The sequence below is a fragment of the Marmota flaviventris genome, chromosome 4, assembly GCF_047511675.1.
Source record: "Marmota flaviventris isolate mMarFla1 chromosome 4, mMarFla1.hap1, whole genome shotgun sequence".
Taxonomy (NCBI): Eukaryota; Metazoa; Chordata; class Mammalia; order Rodentia; family Sciuridae; genus Marmota; species Marmota flaviventris.
Window position 1 is genome coordinate 141,290,276 of NC_092501.1, and position 17,408 is coordinate 141,307,683.

Consider the following 17,408-nt stretch of genomic DNA (forward strand, 5'->3'; position numbering starts at 1 on the left):
GAAGAAATGATGCTTAAGTAAGTCTTAGTCTGGAACCTGTTAAAGCAGAGGAGGAGTGGAGCAAATGAGAGGTTTGATTTTGAACTAATTTTGCAATACCTCGAGGAAGGGAGCCTTCTGTCAGGTGGTTAGAGAGACAGGACTTGATCCCAAGGTATACATCTGGATGGTAAGTACAGATTTAGGAATAATTGGGAAATAAGCAGAAATGAGAGAACATTTGCATATCAGAATTGCAAGAAAAGCCTTGAAGTTGAGTGTGGTAGAGGAGAAAAACTCCCTAAACCAATGCCACAGAGAAGAATAGGGAAAACAAGAAGCAAGATGGGAGACTACTGATTGTGTTTCTCTAAAACAAACGAAGGTGGGTCATTTGATCATCTGTACTTTGGGACTCTTCCCATTACTTTAGTCTGGTTTAAGATAAATAATTGCTCTTCTTCAGGGATTACCAAGGTGGTGATTACATCAGACAAATGAAGCTGATGGACTGCACTACTTACTCTTAGAAGTTCTAAGGTGATTTTAATTTTTATACTTCAGAAAACTTAGTTTTTCAAATTTGGAGATCTTTGGAGGAAAACTGTAAAAAGAGGACTATGAAGTTTTTTTCATCTCATTTGTATACTTTTTTGATCCTGTAGGTCACTGGCTAGTTTTTCTCCTGGTCTCAGTTTGGCCTGCTCACACAGCTGTAATCAGTTGGCAGCTGGCCTAGGGCCACAGAGTCTTAAGGTGGCTTCAATGACATGTCTGAGGCTATGGTACAGGGTGTCAGCCAGCTCCTTCTCCCTCTTTGCTGGCGTTCTCTTCACTCACAGTCTCCCCACAGGGCTTTAACATGGCAGCACAGAGTTCTAATAGGGCAAAAGGAAAGACTGCGAGGCCTGTTAAGGCCGAGTCTCAGAAGCCACACGTCAGTCCTATTGCATTCTACCACACTTAAGATTACACATTCACTCCTTTAAATTTCACAAGAATGCTATAAAAATTTGGGACTTTATTATCAGTTTGTCCACTGACAGGCAAGCCACCAAGCCAGATACTTTCAGGCACTCCTTTCCTATCAACAAGCTCTGGTATGTTGATTTATCTAAGTTATTTCCTCATCTGTAAAGTGGAAGTTTATACCAATCCACAGAATTATTTTTAGGATTAAATGAAATGATTTCTGAAATGCGTAGCTAAATGCTGGATACCTAGCAGGTACTCAAAAATGTTAATATCAACACCTTCTTTTTACCCTTCTCAGGTTCCTTTTATAAGATGGGAAAATGTTTTTCATATATGTTACTTGTCTCATTTTCTTAAACAAAACTTAAGTGACCTAGACTGGATTGTTATTAAAGGAGACAGTGATTAACATTCCAATAGCTGAGCAGTTATAAAGAAAATTTCATTCTGACAGAATTGGTTATTTTAAGATTGTGATCTGAGCTGTTCTACCCTAAGGTGTTAGTGGCTGATGATCTCTTAATATATTACTCTTGCAGTGATTTACTTATATTTTCAGAGGAAATAAAGTACCAAAGAAGGAATAAAACTAAAGAATTTTAGGTTTTGTGGCAAGCCAATGAGGAAGCTGTGATTAGGAAAGGGATCTTTCAGTGGTGCTCCTTGTGGTCTGACTGCCACCATGGGCCTGTTCTGGCAAGTTATCAAGTCATACCACATTTTGTGTATAATTTATAGATTTGGGTTTCTGTAGGGAAAAAAGAGAGATGCCTTTTAATAAATTCAGATCATCATGCTACATTATTTCATTTGGATGTGTGACATTTAGATTAGCATAAATGCAGTTACCCTGCTATAAATCCAACTGCAGTGCTGACACATTAAAATTTGGGCCTGTTATGAGCTGAATTGCCCCCCTCAAAAAAAAGTTCATATGTTGAAGCCATAATTCTCTGTACCTGGAATGTGACTGTGTTTGGTAATAGGGTTTTAAAGAGATTAAGTTAAAGTGAGGTATTTAGGGTGGGCTCTTATCCAATACTACTAGTATCCCTACAAAAAGAAGAAATTTGGATACAGAGTGAGACACCCAAAACAGGCAGAGGGGCAACCATCTGCAAGCTGAGGAGAGAGGCCTCAGAAGAAATCAAACCAGATATCAGACTTAGACCTTGAGACTAATAGCCTCAAGAATTGTGAAAAAAAAAAAAAAAATCTGGTTTTGTAGGTATTTTGTTAGTGCAGCCCTAGCAAATCGATACAGAGGCCAATATCCACCTTTACACATGATGTTTAATATTGTTATTTTTTTCAAGACCAAAATTTTTTATTATAAAAAAGCAAACTGAGAATGAATTATAGAAGCTTGTTTGTTCTCATAATATAGTCAAATTAAGTTATACAACAGGGCATTTGAAATAGAACCAATTAGAAGAGCCTTCTTATCCTTTATTTTGCCACCAAGGCCATAAAATGTTTCCTCCTTTCTTCTTCACTCTACCCTCCTATCCACCCTGTGCATTCTTATTGCTGGCTCTTTTACCTTCCTTTCCTTATTTTTAACAAGCTTTCATCATTTTTCCTAAGCAACAGGAAAATGTGTGGGTTTCTTTTTTCTTTGTACTGGGGATTGAACCTAGGGGAGATTAACCACTGAGCCACATCCCAACCCTTTTTATCTTGAGACAAGTTCTCACTAAGTTGCTGAGGCTGGCTTTAAACTCACGATTCTCCTGACTCAGCCTCCTGAGTTGCTAGGATTATAGGCATGTGCCACCACACTTGGTTTGTGTTGTTTTGTAGCTTCATAAAAAAATACAAGTAGGGGCTAGACATGTTGGCACATGCCTTATAATCACAGTGACTTGGGAGGCTGAGGCAGGAGGATCACAAGATTTGAGATCAGCCTTAACAACTTAGTGAAGCCCTAAGCAACTTAGCGAGATCCTGTCTGAAAAACAAAAGATGATAGGGTGCTGGGGATGTGGCTCAGTGTTCAGGCACCCCTGAGTTCAATCCCCAGTATCCCCAAAATAATAATAATACAAGTAGGGGGCTGAGGTGGTAGCTCAGTGATAGAGCACTTGCCTGGCATGTGTGAAGCCCTGGCTTTTCATCTCTAGGACTGGAAAAGAGGGGAACATGTTTTAACATTCATTGAGCAACTGTTTTTTAGGAGGTACTGTGTTATTCACTTTGTATAAAACATCTGCTTTAGGGCTGAGGTTGTGGCTCAATGGTAGAGGGCTCACCTAGCACGTGCAGGGTCCTGAGTTCAATCCTCAGCACCACATAAAAATAAATAAATAAAGGTATTGTGTCCACCTGAACTAAAAAGTAAATATTTAAAAAAAATCTGCTTTAATTGAGAAAACAGCAGTGGCCCAATTTAGAAAAAGAAGGAAAAATGACAGTGGTAGCTATCTGACATCATTTTAGAACTTTCAGTCTCTGTTTCTGTGTACTTAGCCCTGCTATTGTCGGGTCTGCAGTATCTGGTGATTATGAAAGAGCACTCTTAATTATTTAAATCTCTAGATGTAAATCATTTGTGATGTGAAAACATTGTACTTTGGAGACATGTGTCTATTAGAATGGGCCACGAGCAGCACGGGGCCCTAGCGTGTTGGAGGGTATGTCATTGATGTCGTAAGTTGCATGTGCTTGCTTGCTCCCTTCTTAATGAAGAGTAAATAAAGGAAAAGTGGAAAAAGTTTCTAATCTTGACTGTGGGATGATAATTCTGAGGAAGGTACTACTCTGTGGACATTGGAAGCATGCCTGGGCTAGTGTAAGTACCACCTAACAGTGAAAAGAATTTGAAATAGTTTCTTGGGCTTGGAATGCTGAAGAAAAGGAGTCCAAGGGAAAGGGAGCTAGTTAGCCTGACACAAAAGGGATCTTCAGGCTGTGGATCATCAGGTTGTGGATCATTAGGCTGTGGACTGAGGCCTGTTTTCATACATCCCTTGGTTGAGAATGGCTTTAACATTTTTAAAGAACTATAAAAGAATATTTGACAAAGACCTTATAAATCCACAAAGCCTAAAATATTTTTATCTGACCCTTTGCAGAAAAAGTATGAAATCCTTTGCATTATAATTATAAAGAATCCATTTGTGTTTTCTTCTTCTTCTTCTTCTTTTTTTTTTTTAATGGTGTTAGGGATTGAACCCAGGTGGGTCTATCACTAAGCTACATGCCCAGCCCTTTTTATCTTTGAGACAGAGTCTTAGGGTCTCACTAAATTTCGTAGGAATTCACCAAGTTCCTGAGACTGGCCTGGAGTTCGGACTCCTCCTGTCTTAGCCTCCCAAGGTGCTGGGATTACAGCTATGTGCCATCGTACTCGGCCTGTTTGTGTTTTCAGTTGGAAGACTAAGCTATACTGTAAACAGGTGAATATGAGAAATCTTCCCAAATATTTGTAGTGTTTCATAGAATTATCCAATTCTAAACCTTATCATTAAGAGATCATCTGTTCTGTATTAGTTTGCTGGGGCTGCTGTGTCAAAGTGCCACAAGCTGAGTAGCTTGAGCAACAAAAATGTATTATCTCATAGTTCTCGATACTTGAAATCCAAAAGAACATGTTGACATGCTTGGTTCCTTCTGAGAATTGTGGGGGAAAATCTGTTCTATGCCTCTTCCTGCTTCTATTGATTTGCTAGCAATCTTTGGCGTTCCTTCACTTATCGAAGTATCATGCCAATTTCTGTGTTTATGTTCATGTAATGTCCCTCCTGTATATGTGTCTGTATTCAAATTTTGCTTTTTTATAAGGATACTAGTCACATGGGATTAGGTTACCTCAATGATCTCATCTTAGTATCCCCTGCTAAGAACCTATTTCTAAATTCACATTCATAAGTATTGGGGGTTAGGACAAAATCCTTTGTTAGTGAGGCAGTTCCACCTACATCTTCTAAACCTTTGTTTTACAGATATCTATCTATCTATATATCTATATCGATATATAGAAATAGATATAAATATAGATATATACTGTGTTAAAATACAGCTCTAGTATTTATTCACCTACACAGTTTACACCATTATACACAACTGCAGTGTGGTGAGGTTCAAATCAAGTATAGTACTTACTTGTTTATATTAGTTAACATCATGCCAGTTTCTTTCATGGGCCTTTCATTAATCATAGAGCAATAAGAAGATGAATCAGAGTCTGTCTTTGCCATTACAGGCTAAGTGCATCATCCATGAATGTGAGGTTAAGATCAACTTTATATGTTAAGTTCAAAAAGGAATTTACCAAGGTCTGCTGTTGGCTAGAGAGAATCTAAGCTTCCATGCACAGCATAGCATAGGCCAAACAGGTTATTCATGCTTCGTAAATCTCTTTAGATAGTCTAGTGTGTGCTTGTTTGCCAGGTTTCTGTTCTCGCGACTAAAAGGCTCAGGGGTCACTCTAGTTAAACTGGGCTAACTGGGCTGCACGAAATAACCACACAAGAGACACAAATACCTTTTTCTTTGGGGTTGCTGTGACGGCTCCTCTGACCTTAAGGGTCCGCAGAAAGAGAGAGAGAGAGCACGTGCTGACCCCTTTTATTGAGGAGAAGCTATTCAAATGAGGCAGGGGGTCAGGTTTCAGGGGGCTGAGTCTATCTTCATGATGTCCACTGTCAGCAGGTTGACACCTGGGTAGGCCACACCCAAGGGCACAGTAAGAGGAGGGGACACACACAAGGCACTTCCATGGAAGATTCTATCCTAAACAGGGCAAGGGGTTATATTACAAAGGAACAGGTGAGCATAGCTTCACCCATGGGGCTGTAGCAAGACACACCCATTTCTGTGACTGAGCACCTCAGCACCCAGCTGGGGAGTGTAACTCAGTCACCCGTAAGGTTGGCATCCCACACTTGTTTACAAAAGTAATATTGCCATGTTGGCATATTTCCAGTTAAGGTGGTTCCCCCTTATCCACAGCTTTGCTTTACCTGGTTTCATTTACCCTCATTCAGCCTCCATGGTTAAGTGATCCTCATGATGCATCATCAAAAGGTCAGTAGCAACCTCACACTGTTACACAGCCTACGCCATTCACCTCGATTCATCTCAGCATGTAGGCATTGTTATTAGCTCACACCATCACAAGAAGAACAAATATAGACAATAAGATATTTTGAGAGATCATATAACTTATTACAGTATAATTGTTCAGATTTCTTAGCTATTATTATTAATCTCTTACTGTGCCAATTTATAAATTAAACTTTATCATAGATATATATGTATAGGAATAAACAGTACATACAAGATTCAGAACTATCTGTGGAATCAGGCATCTGTGGGAGCCTTGGAAAGTACCTCCCGTGGATAAAGGGATACTACCATACAATTATTGGGTAGGTTATGTATGAGGGACTAAATCTAAAAGGTTATACTCTAGAGATCACCTAATATTCACTACCATTGGTATACCAGGCACTTGGGTTTAAGAACACCTCATTTGCCCTCCCTTGATATCTTCTGTCTTTTATGTAGCCTTTTGTGGTAGCCAGCTACAAAGATGGCCCTCAGCATTTTTTAATGTTTAAAATTTTGTGTGTGTGGTCCTGGGGATAGAATGCAAGGGTGTTCTACCATTGAGCTATATCCCCAGTTCTTTTTTATTTTTTGAGATAGGATCTCATCAAGCTGCTGAGGTTGGCCTTGAATTTGCAACCCTCTTGCCTTAGCCTCCAGAGTTGTTGGGATTAAAGGTGAGTGCCACTACACCCAGCCCCCAATGATTCTTTTTTTTTTTTTTTAATATTTATTTATTTATTTTTTAGGTGTAGATGGACACAACACAATGCCTTTATTTTTATGTGGTGCTGAGGATCGAACCCGGGTCCCACCCGTGCAAGGGGAGCGTTCTACCGCTGAGCCACAATCCCAGCCCAGCCCCCAATGATTCTTGCGTCTTGTAATTCATGCCCAATGACTGTGTAACTACTGGAGTAGTTACACAGTAGTAAACTACTGTGTTTATCACACACACACATGGTGTGTGATTTTGAGGCTAGGTGATAAAAAAAAAAAAAAAAAAATTGTGGCTTCCGTTTCCCTCTCTTGGATCATTCTGGGGAAGTCAACGCCCATGTCATGAGGATACTCAAGCAGCCTTCTGGAAGTCCATGTGTTACGAAACTGAGGCCTCCTCCCCCTAAAAGAGCAGTAACTTGCCTGGTATCTGAAAGAGCCACATTGGAAGTAGATCTTGAAGACTTTGTCCAGCCTGCAGAGACTACAGGCCCAGCCAACTTCTTGTCTGCCCCTAAGCCAGATCCACCTGCTTAAGCTGCTCCTAGAGTCCTGACCACAGGAACTATATGGGATAATAAATGTTTATTATTTTAAGCTACTGTGTTTGGGAGAAATATGCAACAATAGATAATATAATCTTTGTCGATTCTGCCCCTTTTTTTTTCAGACCACTATTACTATATTTCACTAGATTTTTGTCTACTTAAGGGCAGACAGGGTCGTGTTTAATTCATTTTTGTAAGCCTTACAGAGGTGATTGTTGTGCTTTATCAATACTTCTTAAATTGAATGTGATTGGCTTCTATCAAGGCTAAACCTGGGTTGCTCCTATTGCTTCTGTTTGGAAAGGTGAAAATTACTTCTGTTTTATTTAGAAATAAAGGCAATATTTTAAAAGAGCTTTCTTTTTTTTTTTTTTCCTAAAGAAAAGAGGATTCATTTTTCAATTTAATTTTATATTTTGATACTGAGGATTGAACCTAGGAGCACTTTACCACTGAATTATATCCCCAGACTTTTTAATCTTTTTTTTTAATTTTTTTTTTAATATTTCAGTATTTTATTTTATTTATTTTTTTTAAATTTTTTATTGTTGGTTGTTCAAAAACATTACATAGTTCTTGATATATCATATTTCACACTTTGATTCAAGTGGGTTATGAGCTCCCATTTTTACCCCATATACAGATTGCAGAATCACATCAGTTACACATCCATTGATTTACATATTGCCATACTAGTGTCTGTTGTGTTCTGCTGCCTTTCCTATCCTCTACTATCCCCCCTCCCCTCCCCTCCCCTCTTCTCTCTCTGCCCCCTCTACTAACATTCATTTGTCCCCCTTGTATTATTTTTCCCTTTCCCCTCACTTCCTCTTGTATGTACTTTTGTATAACTCTGAGGGTCTCCTTCCATTTCCATGCAATTTCCCTTCTCTCTCCCTTTCCCTCCCACCTCTCATCCCTGTTTAATGTTAATCTTCTTCTCATGCTCTTCGACCCTACTCTGTTCTTAGTTACTCTCCTTATATCAAAGAAGACATTTGGCATTTGTTTTTTAGGGATTGGCTAGCTTCACTTAGCATAATCTGCAAAGAGCTTTCTTAAAAAGAATCTAGAATATTTGAAATATGTGGTACAAAAATAGTTAATCATATGAGACAAAATTTTAACAAAGATCTAAACAAATGGGAAAGATAATAGAACAAAAAAAAAGGAAGGAGCTGGTAATCTTTGAAAAACTGACTGCTTGCTTTTGTTCCTTATTTTAAAATAAGTTCAAATACAGATAAGTTAAAAAAAAAAATACAACACCTATATACATTTTACCTAGATTCTCCTGTCATTAAAATTTTGTCTCATTTGCTTTATTACTTATGCTCATGATGACTCTTGCTCACTCTCTGAATATGTGTCTCTAGATACAGATGTACCTGAATATATGTACTCATATGTAATATGTTAAAGTCATTTACGCATATCTTCAGTACATCATATGTAATTCCTAAGAATTACATAAACAACTTGAAGTTTAATAGTGATCCTTTGTTATTTGTAATCCAGTTTCGTCAGTTGATCCAGTAATGTCCCTTGTGGCATTTCCCTCCTTCCTAGTCCAGGATCCAGTCTAATATCATGCAATTATGTGTGTATCTTTGGATTCTTTCAACCTATAACATGTCCATAGCTTTTCTGTGTCTTTTTTGGCATTGTTATGGGAAGAAAAAGACACCATGCCTCCCCCTTTTTAGCAGAATGTTCCACATATTGCTGATATTTCCTTCTGATTAGATTCAGATTATACAATCTACAAAATTCCCTTTTAAATTGTCTAAAATGTGAGAATAGTATTCTGTCCAAAAGATCAATTCAAAACAAAATTTAGGTTAAAAAAAAAAGTATATGAGTTATTAGAAATCAAAATGGAAAATCAAAACATGCCATAGAATAATTTCTGTAGGAAATATTTAAGATCATTTTCAGTCTTTCAAGTTACTGTATATGGTTGGTTTAATAACTAGATTTAAAAAAAATCAAGAGCTGAGCATGGTGGTTCATACCCACAGTACCATCGACTTGGGAGGTTGAAGTTGTATAATTGCCAAGTTTGAGGCCAGCCTCAGCAACCTAGAAAGACTCTGTCTGAAAATAAAAAAATTAAAGAGATGGATATATGGCTCAGTGGTAAAGCACCCTTGGTTTTAATCCCCAGTAACAAAATTAATTAATTAAAAATAAAAAATTAAGAAATCTCTTGGTGCTGAAGTGATCTTAGGTGGTTTTATTTTACTTCATCATGAATTCTGTTTCCTAGAAAACCAATGGTATCTTTAAGAAACAAAAAATTTTCTTCCAACTTCCACTAAATTTATTCAACAAACATTATTAAATTCTTATTATCTGCCAGACATTGGGGTGGACCCTGGGAATACAAAGGAGAATATAACACAGACTCTGTATGCCACTGTGTATTAAAAGATCATCAGAGAAGTTCATGTGCCACAGAGGACTGGAGGAGCTCCCTCTGGGGATAGTCTAACTGTGCAAAAGGGGGGCTGCCTAAAAGCCCCTTTCTGCCCCAAAAGGGCAATCCCTGTTGCTCCTATGAGGCGCTTAACATTTTTACCTATTCTGGTGCATTAAGAATGACTAACCTACATTGAATAGTACAAGAAATTCTTTTCAGAAGCTGAGAGATAAGATAGATTATTTCTTTTAATGCTTGAATTTTTGAATGGTTGCAGTTTTGTACTATATGATCTGCCCCAGGGACTCACTTCTTTAAGTAACAACACCGAATTTTCAATGATGTCTGTTTGTTTATGCATTTTCCCAACAGTATCATGGATGAATTCGTAAATATTATTTTAAGATGGAGAGTGTGTTTAAGTCTGTAAGACAAGGCATTGCTTGACTCCCCATGACAAGATCTCAGGCAATTCATTTCATCCCAAGACTAATGCCTTCTCAGCCACTTTGTGTATCTGATTTCTGTTGAGAAATGTCAATGTACATGAGCTGCCAGAAATACTATAACTTAAGCCTGGAAATAAAATACTAATATGCTGAAGGTAGATAATTTCTAATAAGAGTACCACTGAATATAATTTTCATTTTTCACATAATGTAGATGAATGGGTATGGCTGCATTTTATAGAAGATGTTTTTAAAGATTGTATTACCCAGGAAGATTGATAATACTCATGTCATTCACAAAAGAAGAATAAAGATGATGTAATAATTTTCTAAATTCTATATTGTAGACTCGGTACCCTATGATCCCAGCAATTTGTGAGGCTGACAGAGGACAATCACCAAGTTCAAGACTAGCCTCAGCAACTTAGACTCTGTTTCAAAATAAAAAGTAAAAAGGACTGGGGTTGTGGCTCACTTGCTGTTTGATCCCCAGTAACCAAAATAAATAAATAAATAAATAAATAAAGGCAGTTAACTATAATACACAATATAATAAGTCTTTTGAATTACCTTAGTTGGGCTACAATATGATAGTATTGTAAAGTGTAAGGAAGCTCTGAATCTGATTATAAATGAACATATGTTGCAAAGTGAATTCAAAATGGATCAAGGAGCTTGATATCAAATCAGAGACACGGCGTCTGATAGAAGAAAAAGTTGGCTACGATCTACATACTGTGGGGTCGGGCTCCAAATTCCTCAATAGGACACCCATAGCACAAAAGTTAATAACTAGAATCAACAAATGGGACTTACTCAAACTAAAAAGTTTTTTCTCAGCAAAAGAAACAATAAGAGAGGTAAATAGGGAGCCTACACCCTGGGAACAAATCTTTACTCCTCACACTTCAGATAGAGCCCTAATATCCAGAGTATACAAAGAACTCAAAAAATTAGACAATAAGAAAACAAACAACCCAATCAACAAATGGGCCAAGGACCTGAACAGACACTTCTCAGAGGAGGACATACAGTCAATCAACAAGTACATGAAAAAATGCTCAACATCTCTAGCTGTCAGAGAAATGCAAATCAAAACCACCCTAAGATACCATCTCACTCCAGTAAGATTGGCAGCCATTAGGAAGTCAAACAACAACAAGTGCTGGCGAGGATGTGGGGAAAAGGGTACACTTGTACATTGCTGGTGGGACTGCAGATTGGTGCAGCCAATTTGGAAAGCAGTATGGAGATTTCTTGGAAAGCTGGGAATGGAGCCACCATTTGACCCAGCTATTCCCCTTCTTGGTCTATTCCCTAAAGACCTAAAAAGAGCATACTACAGGGACACTGCTACATCGATGTTCATAGCAGCACAGTTCACAATAGCAAGACTGTGGAACCAACCTAGATGCCCTTCAATAGACGAATGGATAAAAAAAATGTGGCATTTATACACAATGGAGTATTACTCTGCATTAAAAAATGACAAAATCATAGAATTTACAGGGAAATGGATGGCATTAGAGCAGATTATTCTAAGTGAAGCTAGCCAATCCCTAAAAAACAAATGCCAAATGTCTTCTTTGATATAAGGAGAGTAACTAAGAACAGTGTAGGGACGAAGAACAGGAGAAGAAGATTAACATTTAACAGGGATGAGAGGTGGGAGGGAAAGGGAGAGAGAAGGGAAATTGCATGGTAATGGAAGGAGACCCTCAGGGTTATACAGTGGAGGAGGTAGAGAGAGAGGAGGGGAGGGGAGGGGAGAGGTGGGGAGGGGGGAGGGTGGAGGATGGGAAAGGCAGCGGAGCACAACAGACACTAGTATGGCAATTTGTAAATCAATGGATGTGTAACTGATGTGATTCTGCAATCTGTGTATGGGGTGAAGGTGGGAGTTCATAACCCACTTGAATCAAAGTGTGGAATATGATATGTCAAGAAATTTGTAATGTTTTGAACAACCCACAATAAAAATTAAAATAAAAAAAAAAAAAAAAAAAAAAAAACATATGTTGCTCAGAAGTTCATTCTTATATTTTTGTTTTTGTTTTTATTTTTTGGAAACGGTCTCACCAAGGGTCTTGACAAGTCCCTAAGGTTGGCCTCCCACTGCTACCTTCCTGCCTCAGTCTCCCAAATTTCTGGTATTATACCATCATGCCCAGCTCATTCCTCAATATAATATTAAATAAGAATCAGCTGAGTTTTAAATTTGAAAATGCTTGTTGATTTGCGCAAAACTTAGCAGAATACAACGTGTTTTAAGTTCCTATATTATATAAAATTTCAGGTGTTTTTTTTTTTTTTCTTTTTAGTACCAGAGATTGAACCCAGGGGTGCTTAACCACTGAGCCACATCCCCAGCTTATTTTATTTTATTATTTTATTTAGCGACAGGGTCTCACTGAGTTGCTTAGCCCCTCACCATTGCTGAGGATGGCTTTGAACTTGCCATCCTCCTGCCTCAGCCTCCCTAGCCACTAGGATTACAAGCATGTGCCACTGCACCCAGCCAGGTGTTTCTTTTTTATTTCAAACTGGATATTGAAATTTTCACAATTCTATCTTAAACAGGTTTCTTTGTAAGAAGGCTTCCACCTCCCTCTCTAGCCTGCTGTCTTGCCTCATCTTTGTGTCAGTCCATTCAAGCTACTATAACAAAACAGTAACTTATAAACAACAGAATTCATCGCTCACAGTTCTGGAAGATAGGAAGTCTTGAGATCAAAAAAATAGCAGATGAATTGTGTCTAGTGAGGGCTTTGTCTGCTTCCAAGATGCGACCTTCTTATTGTATCCTCACATGGGGAGGCCTCTTATAAGAGCCAGTCCATTCATGAGGGCTCCATCCTTAGGACCTAATGTCTCCCCAAAGTCCTCTCACATCTAATACCATTATACTGATGATTAGAATTTCAACATATAAAGTTGGGGTGGGGGGCACAAACTTTCAGACCATATTAATCTTAAACTTCATCCTCTAACATTGAACAACTTGTCATTTGCTTGCTTACATCTAACTTTCACACCTTAGAGTTGCATCGTGTGCAGTATGGTAGCCACTACCTGCATGTGGCCATTTTAAGTTTAAATTCATTTAAATTAAACTTTTGTTATTTTTTATTTTAGTGCTAGGTATTGAACCCATGCCTGTGCATGCAAAGCACTCTACCACTGAGCCACATCTCCAGCACCTAAAATTAAGTTCGGAATTCAGTCCCTTACCTGTACTAGCCACATTTCAGGTATTCGATAGCCACATGTGACTAGTAGCAATCTTATTGGACATAATTTCCATAATCATAGAGTTCTACTGGATATTGTTGCCTTAGAGCCTTTTATTCTGTCTCTACTCTTGTCCTCCATACCTTTCTTTCTTACTATTTAATTTATAGGGGAGGGGAGGGGAGGGGAGCGTGGATAGTAGAGGATAGGAAAGGCAGCAGAATGCAACAGACACTAGTATGGCAATATGTAAATCAATGGATGTGTAACTGATGTGATTCTGCAATCTGTATACGGGGTAAAAATGGGAGTTCATAACCCACTTGAATCAAAGTGTGAAATATGATATATCAAGAACCATGTAATGTTTTGAACAACCAACAATAAAAAATTTTTAAAAAAAAGAAAAAATAAAAAAAAAATAAAGTTAATTTATTCTCAAGATTTATATCAAGTGTCATTTAATGCAAGAAATAGTTCATCCAATCCTATACATTCCCCACTTCTGGATTAGAATCCTCCATTTAAGTTTACATTTATGTCTTTCCTTCTGGACTGTGCACTTTTATGTCACTTCTAAATATTTTAGTTCATTCACTTCACTCTAAATATAGTGGAAATAGGACAGACGTAGACGTCAACATCTCATTTGGGATCCTGGCCATCTTTGTCAGCTTGAGTCTTGATGAGTTTTTGTTTCCTCATGTATTGGAAGGGTAAACCAGACTTTTGACTTAATGATTATAAGTCATATAAACATAATAGGAAAAGAACAGTAAATGGTTTTTTTTAAAAGATAAAACTATATCAAAGAAAGGAAAAGCTCATAATTTTCAGAGTCACATAACCTGGTATTTTTCTTCTTTTGGATTTATTTTTTAAGTAATTTTTATTAAACTAATAAACTTCTGGATAGCCTTCTGAGTTCTTTTGAGTTTCACGAAAAGAGGGATTCTCAAGAAATTTGGGGTCTAGAGAAACTCCCTTTGCAATCTGAAGATGATCCCAGGATAGATGATGATGATGATGATGATGATGATGATGATGATGGTGGTGGTGGTTTTGATTATTTTGTATTGGGGTTTGTACTCAGGGGTCCTCTACCACAGTGCTATATCCCCAGCCCTTTTCCATTTGTTACTTTGAGACAGGATCTCCTAGGCTGGCCTCAAACTTGCTATTCCTGTCTCAGCCTCCTGAATCGTTGTGATTACAGAGTGTGCCACTACAACTGGCCAGAATATTTTCTTCTTTTTTTTTTTCAATACCTTTATTTTATTTGTTTTTATTTTTATGTGGTGCCAGGAATCGAACCCAGTGCCTCACACATGCTAAGCAAGTGGTCTACCACTGAGCCACAACCTGGGCCCCCAAAATATTTTCTTATATGAGTACTTCATAGCCAAGATGATCAGCCACTTGACATTTGCTCTTGGATATCTGCTGCCACCATCTTAATCCAAGTCCTTACAATTCTATACAGCCTTCTACCATCTTCACTGAATCTGTGTTCTCCCTGTTTTAATCCATCTTCTATGCCAGTTTTACAAATATGTTACTCCCTTATCTAATTGTTGTTGTTTTTTTTTTTTTTATCTATTCCCTATGTTCTCAGTGTACCCTTTTGTTGCCTTACTTCAAGACTTCTGATGTCCTGGCTGTGTGTTAAATGTCAAATATTTTAGCCATACAGCCTCCCATTATTTTTCATACTACAGAGAGATAACTCTTTTACTATCCCACTAATGTGCTGTACCTAATCCTGTCTCCTAGTCTTTATGTTACATCCCTGATAGGCAACTGCTTTCCCCTGCTTGTACCTATTCTATCTACCTGTCCTTCAAGATCTAACCCAGGGGCTGGGAGTACCACTCAGTAGTGGAGTACTTGCCTAGCATGTGCTCAATCCCAGCACCAGAAAGAAAAAAATATATATCTAACCCAGATTACCTCTCTTCCTTAAACTTTTCCTGATTAGTTTTTAGAATCTAGCTTTTCTATACTTCACAATTATCTTTGAATGTGTATGTAAATCATATATTGTCTTTCTATATTGCTGTGTGATATTTTTTTTCCTTTTTTTAACTTCTTTTTTTTTTATTGGTTGTTCAAAACATTACAAAGCTCTTGACATATCATATTTCATACATTGGATTCAAGTTGGTTATGAACTCCCAATTTTACCCCAAATACAGATTGCAGAATCACATCGGTTACACATCTACATTTTTACATAATGCCCTATTAGTAACTGTTGTATTCTGCTACCTTTCCTATCCTCTACTATCCCCCCCTCACTGTGTGATGTTTTTAACATTACCTGGCCTCTTATTTTCTGTTCTCTAATTTGTGTTGATATTATTACTGTAAGAATAAACATACTACTCTGTATTTTCTCTGTATTTGCCATTGCTGAGCACATGATAAATCTTTAATGAATATCTGTTCATTAAATAGTATTTATGATGAGTAGAGGGACAGATATACATGACAGCATATGAAGATAATTTTAGTAGGATTTTTGTTACCTCATAAATGCTGTTCTCCTCTGATTGGCTTATTTTACATGGTTTGCAGAGTAGCCTCTTATTGTCTCATTTTCATCATTTTGAGAAATTACCATCCCTTACTGAGCTTCTAGAAAAAGTGTTGAACTGGGCAGTCAATAGGTCCCTCATTATCAGTTTATTCCTCACAAATCTCTCTCAGTATTTTTCCAGACTCTCCTTTTCAAGATAAAAGAAAATCCTATCAAGTTGTCATTGATAATGACAGAGTGATGTAAAAATTGACATTGCAATAGCCCTACAAGAATAAGTAGTTAATCTTCTTGGCTGTTCTGTGGTATATGAACTTCATACCTTAGTGCTTAGCACTGTAATGAACTATACTGGGAGACATAAAAGATTTACCTTTATATATATATTCCAAATAATATTCTGATAGATATGAATCTCTTACTTAATAAATTGCTAGAATCTCATTAGTGAATTTGTGTAAATTTTAAGGACCCTACCAGTCTCATATAGATAAGAAATTTAGAAAGCTGGATATTTAAAATTCTAACTTGGGTAGTGCAATTTGTAGTTAACTGAACCACTGCATCATATAATGGTTACTATTCATAGATTAAATATAGTATTATAGGAAAATACTAAAATTTTCATGATCTCATTTAATCCTCAAAATCTGAGGATATTATAGATAAAGAAGCTGAGATTTAGAAAATTTTAACTTTCCCTAAAATCTCAACCCCTAAGTAATAGAACAGACTTCAAAATCAAGTCTCTTCACTCCAAAATTATTGCCTTTAATTACTAGCTAAAACTACTGCCTGAGTATTACTAGAGGTATGTGTTGTTCTCCAGGAGTACACAGAAAGGACACTTCATCCATCCTTGTTCGGGGGGTATGTTACAGCTGGGAAAGGCTGAGGAACAGACTATGGGGATAGCATTAGCAAAGGCATTAGGTATTAAACAGTATGGTGTGAATGACAGAATTATGGAAATTTGGTATCAACTGTTTTCCTACAGTATTGCTTTTGGAATCATTGATAACTAGAAGGTGACCAGAGTTGTGTCTAGTGCCTGTAGATAAACAGTGTGGGCATTGATTGGTTTTACCCTTAGGGATGGATGACCTTGTTCATGTTCTTCTGAGTGATTATTTCTTTGTCAAATGGGGAAGGTGTATTCACTCAAGGTTGCAGTTAGGCTTATGTGACATGCATATGGAAGATATCTATCACCATGGAGCATGGAAGGTAGATGTTGTGATGAATTGTATAAAAAAGATTCAGTTCTGGGTATCAGAAAACCTAAATACAGTGGCTCTGACCACACAAGACTGGCTCATGATCCAAGACCAGGATCACATCCCAAATTGGCAGGGAACCAAACTTGCATCTTGTTGCTTGGCCGTTGTAGGTCTTAAACTCATGGTTAAAGCTGGTGGCATGTGCACTTGAGGCATCAGGATAAAGAAAGGAATAGAAAAAAAGACAATACTGTGCATGTGATCTGACTTTTG

At 37.5% G+C, this 17,408-nt stretch overlaps 1 protein-coding gene and 1 long non-coding RNA gene across 2 annotated transcripts in view; both read left to right on the top strand.

Annotated features, from left to right (window-relative positions):
* Nucleotides 1-17,408, top strand: part of LOC139705522 (uncharacterized) — a 48,480-nt gene that overhangs the window by 10,957 nt on the left and 20,115 nt on the right. The window lies entirely within an intron of this gene.
* LOC139705460 (uncharacterized) lies at nucleotides 4,942-7,323 on the top strand. Its single transcript, XR_011707420.1, has 2 exons — nucleotides 4,942-6,683; nucleotides 6,756-7,323. It is a non-coding gene; the product is annotated as an uncharacterized lncRNA (long non-coding RNA).